Source organism: Salvelinus alpinus, chromosome 22 (genome assembly GCF_045679555.1).
Source record: "Salvelinus alpinus chromosome 22, SLU_Salpinus.1, whole genome shotgun sequence".
Classification (NCBI taxonomy): Eukaryota; Metazoa; Chordata; class Actinopteri; order Salmoniformes; family Salmonidae; genus Salvelinus; species Salvelinus alpinus.
This window is the reverse complement of record NC_092107.1, coordinates 18,162,891-18,178,974: the sequence shown is the minus strand read 5'-3', so window position 1 is coordinate 18,178,974 and position 16,084 is coordinate 18,162,891. Positions and strand designations below refer to the sequence as shown.

The following is a 16,084-nucleotide window of genomic DNA, read 5'->3' as shown; positions in this document are numbered from 1 at the left end:
ATCAGTCAAGAAAATTGTACTTGTTTAGCATCTACTGGCATCCACGCATATACTACAAGCTCTCACAATCTCACTCAGAATTATGCTGCAGTAGTTTGTGTCGGGAGGCTAGGGTTAGTCTGTTATATCTAGAGTATTTCTCCTGTCTTATCCGGTGTCCTGTGTGAATTTAAGTATGCGCTCTCTAATTCTTTCTCTTTCTCTCTCTTTCTCTCTTTCTTTCTTTTTTGAGCACCTGAGCCCTAGGACCATGCCTCAGGACTACCTGGCCTGATGATTTCTTGCTGATTTCTTGCTTGCTGCTCCAGTTTCAACTGTTCTGCCTGCGGCTATGGAACCCTGACCTGTTCACCGGACGTGCTACCTGTCCATACCTGCTGTTTTCAACTCTCTAGAGACAACAGGAGCAGTAAAGATACTGTGAATGATCGGCTATGAAAAGCCAACTGACATTTACTCCTGAGGTGCTGACCTGTTGCACCCTCGACAACCACTGTGATTATTATTATTTGACCCTGCTGGTCATCTATGAACATTTGAACATCTTGGCCATGTTCTGTTATAATCTCCACCCGGCACAGCCAGAAGAGGACTGGCCACACCTCATAGCCTGGTTCCTCTCGAGGTTTCTTCCTAGGTTCTGGCCTTTCTAGGGAGTTTTTCCTAGCCACCATGCTTCTATACCTGCTTTGTTTGCTGTTTGGGGTTTTAGGCAGGGGTCTGTACAGCACTTTGTGACATCAGCTGATGTAAGCTTTATAAATACATTTGATTGAATTAGGCATTCATACATGTTTTTCAAACTTCAAATGACGTAGTTGTTCAAAATGGCACATTTCAAACTGTTTAATGTTAAGTTTAGGCATTAACTCAGAATTTTAAGGTTAGGGTCAGGATTAGGCATTAACTCAGAATTCTTAAGGTTAGGCATTAACTCCAAATGGTTAAGGTAAGGGTTAAGGTCTGGGATAGGCTTAAAACAAAAACATCAAAAACATGCAACCTTTGGAACCAGAAGCAGATGCTTGCACCCATCTGCCATCCCTGTCCACAGCACTCTAGCAAAACTGAAACCTACTAGAAGCTAACAGCACTAACTGTTGCCCCTAGTGGCCGGTTTCCATGTCATCTCCTGACGTCCTCAGACATGGATGGACGTCGAATACTGACTTGTGTCACAGGCCACCTGCCTGTTTATACAAACCGCTAATGCGCCCCTGTGGAATATCTAAATTTTAAAAAACAATAATTAATAAATTTAATATACACCATCACAATAAATCAATTATTTCTTTTAGGCAGGTCTAGACATTATGATATGAAGAAAATGTATTTCAGAAGAACAGAATAGCATATTCTGAGTTGGCCTACTGTATGTTATCTGGCTATGTGCCATTCCAATGGCAGCCTAGGCTGTAGGCTAGTTCATTTAGCACACAAGACATGCTTATAAATCCAGTGCCATTATTTTACATTACATGATTTTATAGTAAGATGAAAATAATTGAACTGAATAAAATAACAAGGATATTATTCCCATTCCCAAGTGCGCAATGTTGAGCATAAATGTTGAGCATAAAAGTAGTCATTTAAGAAAGGGTCCTAAACTCTAAATGTAGTTATTTCGCAGCTTCAGTTGTGGCTGATACAAACCTTAGAATGTCTTAGAAATCAAAGCATTTACACTACATGTAAAAAGTTTTAGAACACCAACTCATTCAAGGGTTTTTCTTTATTTCCACTTTTCTACATTGTAGAATAATAGTGAAGACATCAAAACTATGAAATAACACATATGATATCATGTGGTAAGCAAAAAATTGTTAAACAAATCCAAATATATTTTATATTTGAAATTCTTCAAATAGCCACCCTTTGCCTTGATGACAGCTTTGGCATTCTCTCAACCAGCTTCACCTGGAATGCTTTTCCAACAGTCTTGAAGGAGTTCACACATATGCTGAGCACTTGTTGACCGCTTTTCCTTCACTCTGCGGTCCGACTCATCCCAAACCATCTCAACCATTTGGTTGAGGTCGGGGGATTGTGGAGGCCAGGTCATCTGATGCAGCACTCCGTCACTCTCCTTCTTGGTAAAATAGCCCTTACACAGCCTGGAGGTGTGTTGGGTCATTGTCCTGTTGAAAAACAAATGATAGTCCCACTAAGCCCAAACCACATGGGATGGCGTATTGCTGCAGAATGCTGTGGTAGCCATGCTGGTTAAGTGTGCCATAACACCTCCTCCTCCATGCTTCATGGTGGGAACCACACATGCGAAGATCATCCGTTCACCCACATCGCATCTCACAAAGACATGGCGGTTGGAACCAAAACTCTCCAATTTGGACTCCAGACCAAAGCACCTATTTTCACCGGTCTAATGTCCATTGCTCGTGTTTCTTGGCCCAAGCAAGTATCTTCTTCTTATTGGTGTCCTTTAGTGGTGGTTTGTTTGCAGCAATTCGACCATGAAGGCCTGATTCACACAGTCTCCTCTGAACAGTTGATGTTGAGATGTGTCTGTTACTTAAACTCTGTGAAGCATTTATTTGGTCTGCAATTTCTGAGGCTGGTAACTCTAATGAACTTATCCTCTGCAGCAGAGGTAACTCTGGGTCTTCCATTCCTGTGGCGGTCCTCATGAGATCCAATTTCAACATAGCGCTTGATGGTTTTAGCGACTGAACTTGAAGAAACTTTCAAAGTTCTTGAAATAATATCATAACTTGGTCTTTTACTAAACAGGGCTATCTTCTATGTACCCCACCTTGTAACAACTGATTGGATCAAACGCATTAAGAAGGAAAGAAATTCCACAAATACACTTTTAAGAAGGCACACCTGTTAATTGAAATGCATTCCAGGTGACTACCTCATGAAGCTGGTTGAGATAATGCCAAGTGTGCAAAGCTGTCAAGGCAAAGGTTGGCTATTTGAAAAATCGCAAATGTAAAATATATTTATTATATTTATTTAACACTTTTTTGGTTTTTACATGATTCCATATGTGTTATTTCATAGTTTTGAGGTCTTCACTATTATTCTGCAATGTATAAAATAGTAAAAAATAAAAACCCTTGAATGAGTAGGTGTGTCTGTAATGTGTGCGCTGGGAGTCAGGAAGCAAGTTCAGAGTGAATCGTTTAATAAATGAAAACATAATCCATAACAAGAACAGCGCACAGACAAGAAACAGAAACAATGACGCCTGAGGAAGGGCCCGAAGGGAGTGACATATATAGGGAAGGTAATCAAGGAAGTGATGGAGTGCAGGTGAGTCTAATGACGCGCGTACCGATGGTGAAAGGTGTGCGCCATAACGAGCAGCCTGGTGACCTAGAGACCGGAGAGGGAGCACACATGACAATGTCCAAACTTTTGACTGGTACTCTACGTTAGAACTGCAACCTGATTTTGTTGTATTACAGAAAGCCTTGTTGATTTATAACTTGTACTTAATGCGGGAAAAACTAAACATATGTTCTCTAATTCACAGAAAAATGTCTGATGGGCTACATATTCACTGATTGAATGTAAATATCCTTGCATTTGGATTGATAAAGATCTAACGTTTAAAAAACGTACGGATGAGTTAGTTAAAACGCTAAGAATTAAAGTTGGCTTCTTTTTTAGAAATAGATCTTGCCTCTCCATGAACAGCAAGAAGCAAATTGTGCAGTCAAATTTCCTGCCAGTTCTTGACTATGGTGACACCATTTACCAGAATGCAGCAGCCACTTCTGATACCATTGGATGCTGTCTACCATATTGCCCTTCACTTTATTACAGGTGACAGTTTTAATACTCATCACTGCATCTTGTATCAGAAGGTCAGCTGGACTAAATTTCCCTAGATCACTTCATTACTCCCTTCATGTTTTTCAAAGCTCTGCTCCACAAGCTTCCAACATAGCTCACTTCCCTGGTGAAATATGAGATACCAAACCCATTCACAGGGTTGGTTCATTCTTGAGGTCCTGCTTGTCTCCACAAAGTCTGGTAAATCCATCTTTAGTTTCAACCCGCTGCAGTTCTGGAATACCATACAAAACAATTCACACCTGGATTCCCTGGTGCCGATAGGGCAGTTTAAAACGGTTGTAATGTAACAAGTATAACTTGTTGTATTGACATGATGTAATGTATTTATAGCTGTCTTGTAGTTTTTATATTTTGTTGTTGATGGAATTTTTGCTCTCTTTCCTCAAGCACCATTTTGTGATCTGGTTGATTTTGTTATTTTCTTTTGATTAGGTGCACCCTTCAACACTTACACACATTTTACCTTCTCCATTACACCCCACGCATGCCAACTTTCACACTACATAGTTTAGTTTTCCTTTGTAGTTTGATACGTTTAGTTTTTAATTCATATTTTTGATACTTAACTGCCAACGTGTGGACTCCATTGTTTGACACATCTGAGAGCTGGGCTGTGACGTTAGCGAGATGGGTACTACCAACCCATCAGCGCCATTCACGTGCAGAGTTAATAGGAGATTACCGTGACTGAACGGTTAAGGGGATGTAGTCATGACTGGATCTGGTGTGGCGATAATGTAATCGACTGCGTCAGTCACCGCAACAGCCCTACAACAACCAGAACCTCTTTAATGTAGCCCTCTTGAGCATCAAAGCGGTTAGCAGATGCTATCGTACACCTAACAGTACATGGTTTCGTAACATCTTGGCAGCTGCTGGAAATTATGTAGGCGTTGGGTAACTCCAAAAAGGAATTTGTTTTTTCTTTTAACATTTCTCTACAAGGCTGTAATGTACAAAATATGTTGGTTGAAAGAGAAGTCCATTTTCTAACAGACGACCAGTTTTGTTCAGCAGTCATCACACTATTGTATGGATGCTGCTTTTACTGTATGTACAGTATATGCTGCCAGGTTAGACAAATCATTATCCAATCTTGATCTAATCACTACCATGGTGCTAGCTTTGTCTCAGGTTGACAATCCAGACATCAAGATCTGCTGTGCCGGGAAGCTGTCCAATAGGGTGCTTGGAGACAACCTGTCCGTTAACCCACAGACCTAAGGCCTACAGCTAAAGCCTAGTTCATTGAACATCCTCCACCGCGTTAGGTTTAATTCTGATCTCAAAGTCAAGTCAAACAGCTAAATTATCCATCTGTCTGTTGAGTTGCTGTTGGTCAAGGCATGAAGACAATGCTGTACACTACAGGGATGTATCTGTGCATTTTTTTAAATGGTCAAAATAACTAAAAGTGACATAAGACAAGGCTGAAATGACATGTTGTCCACAGACCCATTGTCCCTAGTGGGAAGTGAGTGTCCTATATTCATTGTCAATGTCCTAGAGTGCTACCTGTCTATCAGGGAGAAAATATGCCCCATGATTTGCCAGTATGAATGACTCTTCATAGTGGTGTTTGCTTTACTTTGGGTGGCAGGTAGCCTAGTGGTTAGAGCGTTGGGCCAGTAACCAAAAGGTTGCTGGTTTGAATCCCTGAGCCAAGGTAAAAAATCTGTTCTGGCGCTGAATAAGGCAGTAAACCCACTGTTCCCTGGTAGGCATCATTGTAGATAAGAATTTGTTCTTAACTGACTTACCCAGTTAAATAAATGTAAAATAAAAAAATATATGCTGTATTATGTCAGTTTTGTCTGCACAGTTAGTTCCGTAAGCCCCAAGCGGTAAAGCAGCTCTGTTGTGAGTGTGTCAGACGACGGATAACGAGCTCTCTTTCAGTCTCTCTTCTATCACAGCACTGTCAGTGGAGTATGGGCACAGGTCACCTGGTAAGAAAGTTACACTCTTCTCTAGCATGTGAACTTTGGGTATGTGCATGCTACAGTGTGTTGGCATGAAGCTGTCTGTATTCATGTCTGTATATGTGTCTGTTATTCATGTTGTATGTGTGTTGATACCCTGCTGACTGTTTTGTCTCTCTCCCAGTACTGCGGTACAACTCCATATGGTGTAGTGGACCGAGGGGTGCTGTGCTGTAACCAGACTTTGCACCGTGGGGTGGAGGCTGGGCACCAGTGCTCCCCAGGTGGCCACTTGTATCTGCCATCCTGTGACATGGTGTGTGAGTCACGTGTTCATCTCAACAATCCAGGCAAACACTGCTGTGGAAAAGAGACCTTCTACCCTCAGGATAAAATTTGCTGCAACGGACACTAGTGAGTTGCTCTGTAGGGTGAAACTATAGGTAGATGAACCTAGCCAGGCAGTTTATCCCAAAGACGTGAGGTTATCACTGTCTGCAAGCACAGTTCAGAGTGGCACAGTTCAGAGTGCCTAAAGGCTAAAGATTAGATCACTTCATCTTCAACAGAATGTATCCAGCCTCCAATGTGTGTGTGTGTGTGTGTGTGTGTGTGTGTGTGTGTGTGTGTGTGTGTGTGTGTGTGTGTGTGTGCATGTACGTGTTTGTATTATAACTGCGGAAAGTGTTTTCCCACTGTCTGAGACTGGGTGTGCATCTTTTTATGTTTGTCTGAGACATGGATGGATGCTAATACAAAGCGTGTGTGCAATGTGTGAATGCCAGATGTTGGAGAATTCTGTGGGCAGCCACAGACTTCCAGACATATTTCAACAGGGCGTCTACCGCTGCATCCAAGGGTCTCCTCCCAGCCAAGGGTCTCCTCGCTGCCAAGGGTCTCCTCCCATTCTGTACATCACTTCTCTTTTTCCAGTCAGAGGCATTCAGACAGTTAGACTGCCAGACATCTCCTAAGAGAGGTGGTATGTCTGCTTCGGGATCTCTAGGAGGTGGCCAGACCTGTTTGGGGGGTGGGTAGTTGTTTTTGTCTACCTAGCCCTTTTGTGTAACTTGTGCTTGACCTCGATGTCTGACTCTAGGAGGAAAATGGTTGATTCTTGTTTGCTATTTGAGGAATGTCACTAATGTATGTTCCATGTAAATGTTAATTATTGACTGAAGTCTGTTTATTGGGAATACAGAAAAATGTACCATGTCTGAGGGCAGGCCGGAGACCCATAGTACGGTTCCCGGGAAGTTGCATGCCTGTCTGAATTTATACAGATGCAATTACTCAATACTGAGGCCATGAAACAAGCGGTAAGTCTGAGAACAGTGCAGTTGTGAGTGTCGCACTTGAATTTACTTTCAATTTGACTCTGTGGTTGAATCCAGTGGCGGCCGGTGCCATATAAGATTGTGGTGGACTACTTTTATGAGCTTAACCTTAACATAGCTGATATGGCTGACTTGCTTAAACAATTGTGGTTTCTGATGTACAAACTATGATATAAGGGGACGACGAAGATAAGAGGCGATCTGTAATTTCGATTAAGACATTAATGAGCAAGCTACGACAGACGTAGTCAATATAACTACAGTTGAAGTCGGAAGTTTACATACACTTAGGTTGGAGTCATTATAACTCGTTTTTCAACCACTCCACAAATTTCTTGTTAACAAACTATAGTTTCGGCAAGTCGTTTAGGACATCTACTTTGTACATGACAGTAATTTTTCCAACAATTGTTTACAGACAGATTATTTCTCTTATAATTCACTGTATCACAATTCCAGTGGGTCAGAACACTCTTTTACACGAAGTTGACTGTGCCTTTAAACAGCTTGGAAATTCCAGAAAATATGTCATGGCTTTAGAAGCTTCTGATAGGCTAATTGACATAATTTGAGTCAATTGGAGGTGTACCTGTGGCTGTATTTCAAGGCCTACCTTCAAACTCAGTGCCTCTTTGCTTGACATCATGGGAAAATAAAGAAATCAGCCAAGACCTCAGAAAAAAAATTATAGACCTCCACAAGTCTTGTTCATCCTTGGGAGCAATTTCCAAACGCCTGAAGATACCACGTTCATCTGTAAAAACAATAGTACGCAAGTATAAACACCATGGGACCACGCAGCCGTCAAACCGCTCAGGAAGGAGACGTGTTCTGTCTCCTAAAGATGAACGTACTTTGGTGCGAAAAGTGCAAATCAATCCCAGTACAAAAGCAAAGGACCGTGTGAAGATGCTGGCGGAAACAGGTACAAATGTATCTATATCCACAGTAAAACGAGTCCTATATCGACATAACCTATATCTTGGCCAGGTCGCAGCTGTAAATGAGAACTTGTTCTCAACTAGCCTACCTGGTTAAATAAAGGTGAAATAAAAAAACTGAAAGGCCTGAGCAAAGAAGACACTGCTCCAAAACCGTCATAAAAAAGCCAGACTACAGTTTGCAACTGCACATGGGGACAAAGATTATACTATTTGGGGAAATGTCCTCTGGTCTGATGAAACAAAAATAGAACTGTTTGGCCATAATGACCATCGTTATTTTTGGAGGAAAAAAGGAGGCTTGCAAGCCGAAGAACACCATCCCAACTGAAGCGCGGGGGTGGCAGCATCATGTTGTGGGGGTGCTTTGCTGCAGGAGGGACTGGTGCACTTCACAAAATAGATGGCATTATGAGGATGGAAAATTATGTGGATATATTGAAGCAATATCTCAAGACATCAGTCAGGAAGTTAAAAGCCTGGTCGCAAATGGGTCTTCCAAATGGACAATGACCTCAAGCAAACTTCCAAAGTTGTGGCAAAATGGCTTAAGGACAACAAAGTCAAGGTATTGGAGTGGCCATCACTGACCTCAATCCTACAGAGAATTTGTGGGCAGAACTGAAAAAGTCTGTGCAAGCAAGGAGGCCTACCAACCTGACTCAGTTACACCAACTCTGTCAGGAGGAGTGGGCCAAAATTCACCCAACTCATTGTGGGAAGCTTGTGGAAGGCTAACCGAAAAGTTTGACCCAAGTTAAACAATTTAAAGGCAATGCTACCAAATACTAATTGAGTGTGTGTAAACTTCTGACCCACTGGGAATGTGATGAAAGAAATAAAAGCTGAAATCATTCTCTCTACTATTATTCTGACATTTCACATTATTAAAATAAAGTGTTGTTCCTAACTGACCTAAAGCAGGGATTTTTTACTAGGCTTAAATGTCAGGAATTGTGAAACTGAGTTTAAATGTATTTGGCTAAGGTGTAAAACTTCTGACTTCAAATGTATTTGCTTAGCCCTTTTGGAATGTACAGCGACATAATTCAGAACATGGGCCATTCTTAGTGTTCTCACTGTACACCAAGTCAGAACCGTAGGATAAGTTAAGGGGTAATATAAGCAGACAATGAAAGCTCTTCCAATATTCGATGATTACATTTCCCTAAAACAGGTTATAGGCTACATGTGCACCACCAAGTCAGAACAGTAGGCGAAATTAAGTGGAGTAAATAGACCAAATTATTAGGGTGTGGCACATGCGCTAACATCTTACTACACCACATACATTTAGTATTACTTTATTAGCTACAGAATACATATCTCCCTGGCATATTATATAATTTATGCCACAGCATACAATACATTTTTTGGACTCCCCTTGTTGTGCTGTGCTCAATTGAACAGGAAGGTGGCGCGGCTCTTGCTGAAAGAAGCATTTATTTTGACGTTCGGCGGCGCATTTTTCAAATCGAGGAAGAAAGAATAAAACGTTGCGAAATACAGAAGAATAAGAACCATACAGAAGAGAGACTATATCCACAGCTCCACGAGCTCTTTTCACGATTGGCAAAGGCTTCAGTTTTGAAGTAAATTTTAAGGTTTAGGTTTCCTGAACAAATTTTATGAAAGTTGTGTCGCTGTGTAAGTTAACGTTAGACCTTTGGCTCCATTAACAGACAGTTAATCAGGTAAGAGAGGGCTTCTCAATTTAGACTAACATTGTTTACATCTGTGCTAGTAATACACGCATGTGCAGTGTTGTAAGTTACATTATTCGAATGTTTAGCTAATGTGGGGTGACTAGTAGGCTACAGCTGTCAGTGTTCCACAATTGGAAATTCATTAACTCAGTTAGATTTTTGTTCTTGAACTCAAAATGAACAATTGTTATTATCAATCTGTTAACGTTACTCAAAAGATGACCACAGTTTGCAGATAGCAAACAGGCTATCGTAAAGGTGTAAGAAATTATAGCTAGCTAAGTTACTTACTGCAGAGTAGGGCTAGCCATGATATAAATAGTAACTTAAGCTAATAGTTGATTTTAAGGTACAGTTATGATAATGGAGATTTGTTATTGAGATTGGACTAAAATGTGGGTAATTGGATGCTTAGATGTAACCATAGACTCTTATTTTTGCATAGGGTCAATGAAAAGAAAGGGAGAGATTTCGGACTTATTTTTAAAGAAGCACAAACAGGCAGATCAGGTGCAGACAGACCCAAGGCCTTGCATCACCACCGGACCCCAGAGTCAGAGTAGCCAGAGTCAGTGTGGTCAGACTTCACAAGGACCCAGTCTACCACCACCAGGTCAGAGCATCTACCACGCAGTCAGATGCCCAGTTCAAAATGTAAGTTTAGCTTCGGCTTGTAATAGATGATTAGTCAGATTTAAGCCTCACTTTAAAATGTTGGTTGTTGATTCATGTGTGTTCTTGTTTTGATGGCATTGGCATTTTTATTGTGATTATACGCTAATGGTTCTTCTGTTATTTTAATGTAATAGATGTATCAAGGGATGACACAGAGACCTCTGGCTCTGAGCAAGACAATGAGTCAGAGCTGCCAGGAGATGGGAGCCCCTCCCAACTGCATCAAGCACCAGATATGCTGTTCCAAAAGGACCCAATGGTAGGCCAGGTCTATACTTTAAACTACACATTTTAGTTTTAGCACCTGTTAGAATCTAATTTTGTGGATCCCTAAATTATACATTTCCATAGAGCTATGACACATTATTTAACATGTAATTCAGACATTTCAAGATCCAGAGAAGAGGGTCCTGTACAGCCGTGTTTGAAAACGTTTTCCAGAACTCAGCATGGTACTAGGAAAAGGGCTTTCAACAGCTCCTGGTATAAGGACAATTCATGGCTTGAATATTCTGTAAGTCAAGATTCGACTTATTGTTTCACCTGTAGGCATTTTTCTCTGCCCAATACACCTGAATCTGGCTTCACATCACAGTTAGGTTTTTGTAACTGGAAAAAGGCGCTGTTTAAAGATTCTGGGTTTAAGCTCCATTCGAAGGCAGAGCATCATATCAATGCTATGTATGCTTGGAATCAGCATAAAAGGGCTATTGACAGTCACTCATCAATGTTAGATATCATAAATGAGTACCGGAGAAAGAAAGTGGAGGAAAACTGTAATTAAAACAATTGCATATGTGTACCTATTAACTACCACTCAAAATATAGCGCAGAGAGGTCATTGAGAGTTTGACTCTCACAACAAGGGTAATTTTGACCCTCTCATAGAGAAAATGATGAATGCATGTGGCAATGCTAAGTACACAAGCCACCAAATCCAGAACGAAGTTCTTGAGGGCTTAGCTGAGATGGTACAAAGTGAAGTTTTAGTGTAATTGCAGATGAAACCAAAGATTTAAAGAAAAAAGAACACGTCTTTAGTTGTGAGGTACTATTAAAACGGGGCCATCCACAACAGCTTTTTACACTTTCAGTCAGCTGAAAGCTTAGATGCTTTCAGAAAAGGATAATTGATTGCCTTGAAAACATGGTCTGGACTACAGAAATAATCTTGTGGGGCAAGGCTATGACGGTGCATCCGTCATGAGCGGAAAGCATTCTGGTGTGTCTGCACAGATTAAAAACAGTGCAAGATTTGCATTTTATGTGCACTGTAATGCACATTGTTTGAATTTGGTTCTTGTCGATGCTGTAAAATCAATGCCTGAGGCAGGTAACTTTTTTTGTATCTGGCTCGTACGTTCATCTCAAGTGGCTTGCAGTTCAGAAAGAGCTGTAGCCACAGCAGCAGACCAGGGAACTACAGAGACTTACGGATGTAAGGTGGGCATGCCGTAATCTGAGGGACAGTCTTCCAGAAGTTCTGAGAGTGCTACAGGATATCACACATGAAAATAGTGGTGATAGATCAGTAGAGGCAAGGATTTACATTTCACAGGGCTTTTGGTTACCTTTTGTAAAGTGCTTGGTGATGCCTAATGTCTTTCTGACATGCTCCAATCAAGCTCTCTTGATCTAGCAAGGGCTGTGGATCTAGTAGGTGCCCTTACAGACACATTACAGGACTACAGAAGTAGGACTACAAAGGGTTACTTTGGAGATTGCAGAGCACTGCAAAATAAGTGTACAAACTGTGTGTGAAAGACAGCCTAAAACAAGCTTAAGATTTCACGACTCATTGATGAGCACTGTAGGACAGAAAAATAGTGACCAAAGTGATGGTGAGAGCTTCCAAAGAGCTATCTTTTATCAGGTGCTTGGCAGTCTCACAGCTGAGCTGCAGAGGCGTTTTTCAAAGAATTGCAAGAGAGTCCAAGGGGTCAAGTCTCTCAAATCAAAGAGTACGACATTCTTGAATGTGGAGCCTCTGTTTGCCTTTGCTCAGACCTTTGAGTCAGATTTAGAGGACCTCAAACATGAGGTTCATCAAACCAAGCGGCTTCTTGATAGGAGAGCGGAAAGTGGAAGGGACAGACAGTCTCCCCTCCTTAATAACTTTGTTGTGTTTCTAGAACCTTATAAAGAGGTCTTCCATGAGCTATTTTGACTTTGTAAGATTTCTGTTACACTAGTCTGCTGTGCTTCTTGCGAGAGAAGCTTCTCAGCTTTAAAACGGATTAAAACCCACCTTAGGACAACAATGGTTGATGACAGGTTAAGTCACCTTGGAATTCTCAGTGTTGAGTCAAGAAGGGCACGCTCCCTCAACATGGATGAGTTTGTGAAACGTTTAGGCAGTTCTCACCAGAACTGTATAATTATGCTGTTTTACCTAGGATCATTTGGCACTTAGGCGGTCCCTCTGGTCATGATTAAAACCTGCACTGTGTACTAGCTAGTACACTGACATTCTAAAATGATATATCCAAAGGGTATGTCACACAGATTTAATTTGGTCTTGATTAGGTCAATTCCAAAACTTTTCTTTGCTATTAGTTAAAACCTATTAAGGATCCGCCCCTTTTTTCAATTTTCACCTAAAATGACACCCACATCTAAGGCCTTGTAAGTAAGCATTTCACAGTAAGGTCTAAAGGTCTACACCTGTTGACTTCGGCGCATCAAGACTGTAATGAATACTCAGGGAGAAAAAGGTGTAGATTCACGCGCAGAGCGCAGCAGATGTTTATTGAGCCTTCGCAAAAGGCAGGAATCGTTGTCACAGGCAGGAATCGTGGTCACAGGCAGGAATCGTGGTCACAGGCAGGAATCGTGGTCACAGGCAGGAATCGTGGTCACAGGCAGGAATCGTGGTCACAGGCAGGAATCGTGGTCACAGGCAGGAATCGTGGTCACAGGCAGGAATCGTGGTCACAGGCAGGAATCGTGGTCACAGGCAGGAATCGTGGTCACAGGCAGGCAATGGTCAAACACAGGTAGGCAGTCAAAAGCATAACCAGAAAGAACTGAACTAAATAGGGAGCTGATGAAACCAGGTGAGAAACGAACACGGGTGAAATCAAAAATGAAAGACTGGGCTAAGTTCCAGAACACAAAGAAAAAGAAAGGTTGACTAACAAAAGAAAAGCAGAACCTTACAAAGCCTGCCCAAATGTGCCTAATTTGTTTATTAATAACTTTTCAAGTTCAAAACTCTGCACTCTCCTCAAACAATAGCATGGTATTATTTCACTTCAATAGCTACTGCAAATTGTACAGTGCAGTTAGATTAACACGAATTTAAGCTTTCTGCCAATATCAGATATGTCTGTCCTGGGAAATGTTCTTGTTACTTACAACCTCATGCTAATTACATTAGCCTACGTTAGCTCAACCGTCCCATGGACGGGACACCGATCCTGTAGAGGTTTAACCTGTTGCCTCCCCTTCATCTACACTGATTTGATATTTGTCAAACAGTGTTACCATGTCTACTGTAATAACTACAGGGTCTCTTCTGTGGGGAATGTGCATGACATAAGAGGTCTAAAAATGGGAAAACCCCAACAGGTAATAATATAGGTAACATTTCATATACAGTAGAAACCACAAACAAATATGAAAGGGGAGAGACTATTTACCAACCTAAGTTGCAGAGGTGCAGTCATCATTTTACAGCCACATTCTACCACTCTTATCAGTGTCCACTTTATAAACACAGAAACGGTGGGAGCGGTTGACACAATCGACTGTGGATCAATTTCCTTTTTCAACAGCCTGCATATTTACTACCGGTATGTGCTCATTTCGTAGTGTGACAGATGATGCTTGTAGGCAAAGACCTTAGTACCATGTTCAACCTAGTTTTACACATGAACTTTTATGTTTGATGATGAAATACAATCACACACAACCCTGAAATTCTTTGACCTCTGACTCTAACAATTGCCTCTAAACGGCTGATTGGAATAGTGTGATTTCTGAGATTAAGTTTCAAAATCTTATCCAAATGACCTGACATAATAAAAGAGATCTTGTCTGAAATTAGATTTCTCATACAGATTAAACTCTCTCTCTCTCCGTTTCCCTCAGACAGGTTTTGGGATGACGACCCAATCCACCACAGATGGGATAGTCCTCCTGGTAATCTACGGCCTGCTGGGTTGCTCTGCCACCATCCTCTTCTTCAGACTCTTCCTGGAGAGGGTTGTCACCATGTTGGGCTTTCTCATGTGATGGTGCCACCGGAGGAGAACACACATCAGGCTAGGGGGCAAGAGCAACCAACCCGAGGGGGGAGGAGAGGAAAGAGACATGGAGGGTGGGAAAGAGGGGTCAAGGTCCTTTGTGTATACCGTCACTCTCATACTGTTTGCTGCTGCCCTGGTGTTGGCGTGCGGTGCTTCACTCTCTACTCAGCCATGGAGGGCTGGAGCTGCTCAAATCCCTGTACTTCTGCTTCGTGGCCTTCAATACGGTGGGCTTCAGGAACCTGGTGAGCAACCAGGAAGAGTCTTACGGAGGAGCCCCCAGTGGAACCTACCTGCATCCTCATGCTCCTGTGGGTATGCTGTACCTACTCCCTATTCAGTGCCCTCTCTGTCATCATCAAACAGAGGCTGAACCAGATCCTGAGTCAGCTGATCCATCTACGTAGCTGCCTGTGCCAAGGCAGACTTCTACGATGCCCACTGTTGCCCATGTACTTGCCAAACCCGGTGGGTAAATGCTTGTGTGCTGGTGCCACAGTGGAAACCCTATGCCACAGGAACATGGACTTGAGCACCACCAAAGCCAGAGAAATGGGGCAACATGGATACAGCCTTCCCCAAGAGGAAGTCATACATGTCGGACCACCATGACTGGTACAACAGCTCCAGACTGGAAAGACCCTGGATTTACCTGCATATATATACAACAATTGTGTTACTTTGAAACTTTTTTTCATCTGCATTTTTTTTAGGGTACTGTATACTTATGTAACGGATGTGAAATGGCTAGCTAGTTAGCGGGTACGCGCTAGTAGCGTTTCAATCAGTTACGTCACTTGCTCTGAGACTTAAGTAGGGTTTCCCCTTGCTCTGCAAGGGCCGCGGCTTTTGTGGAGCGATGGGTAACGACGCTTCGTGGGTGTCAGTTGTTGATGTGTGCAGAGGGTCCCTGGTTCGCGCCCGTGTCGGAGCGAGGGGACGGTTTAAAGTTATACTGTTACACTTAATGTACTCAATGTATCGTGAAACCAGTTTTACTCTCCCCATAAAGTCCATTAGGCGTGTGATGATGGTTGTAGTACAGTAGTTTACAATGTGGTTTCATGATGCAATTTGTCTCCACAAGAGGGAGCACATGGATAAAGCCATGTGGATTTTATTTTGGTGGACCGCATTTTTTACTGATCCAACTTTTTCCAACTGTTGTCCTGACTTTTTTGTGTGCAAATAAATGAAAGGACGAAAAGATACAACACTGACTGAATATTGCAATATGGCACACAAACGCAATTAAGAATTATTGATATATCTCTACTTTTTGTACACACAGGAGCAGTTATTATAGACCCCTGCCATGGTTCCATTTAAATGCCATTAGTATTGATGTAAAAAATATGATAAACATCATAAATATCTACAGGGTGTTTTTTTTTTTGTCCTTGTCATATAGGCCTACACACGATGTCA

General features: G+C 41.9%; 1 long non-coding RNA gene across 1 annotated transcript; it reads left to right on the top strand.

Moving 5' to 3' along the window:
* Positions 1 to 6,456: 6,456 nt before the first annotated feature.
* On the top strand, positions 6,457 to 15,974 carry LOC139549164 (uncharacterized). The gene is made up of 4 exons (XR_011669842.1): positions 6,457 to 6,777; positions 6,949 to 7,066; positions 10,541 to 10,665; positions 14,499 to 15,974. It is a non-coding gene; the product is annotated as an uncharacterized lncRNA (long non-coding RNA).
* The last annotated feature ends 110 nt before the right edge of the window (positions 15,975 to 16,084 follow it).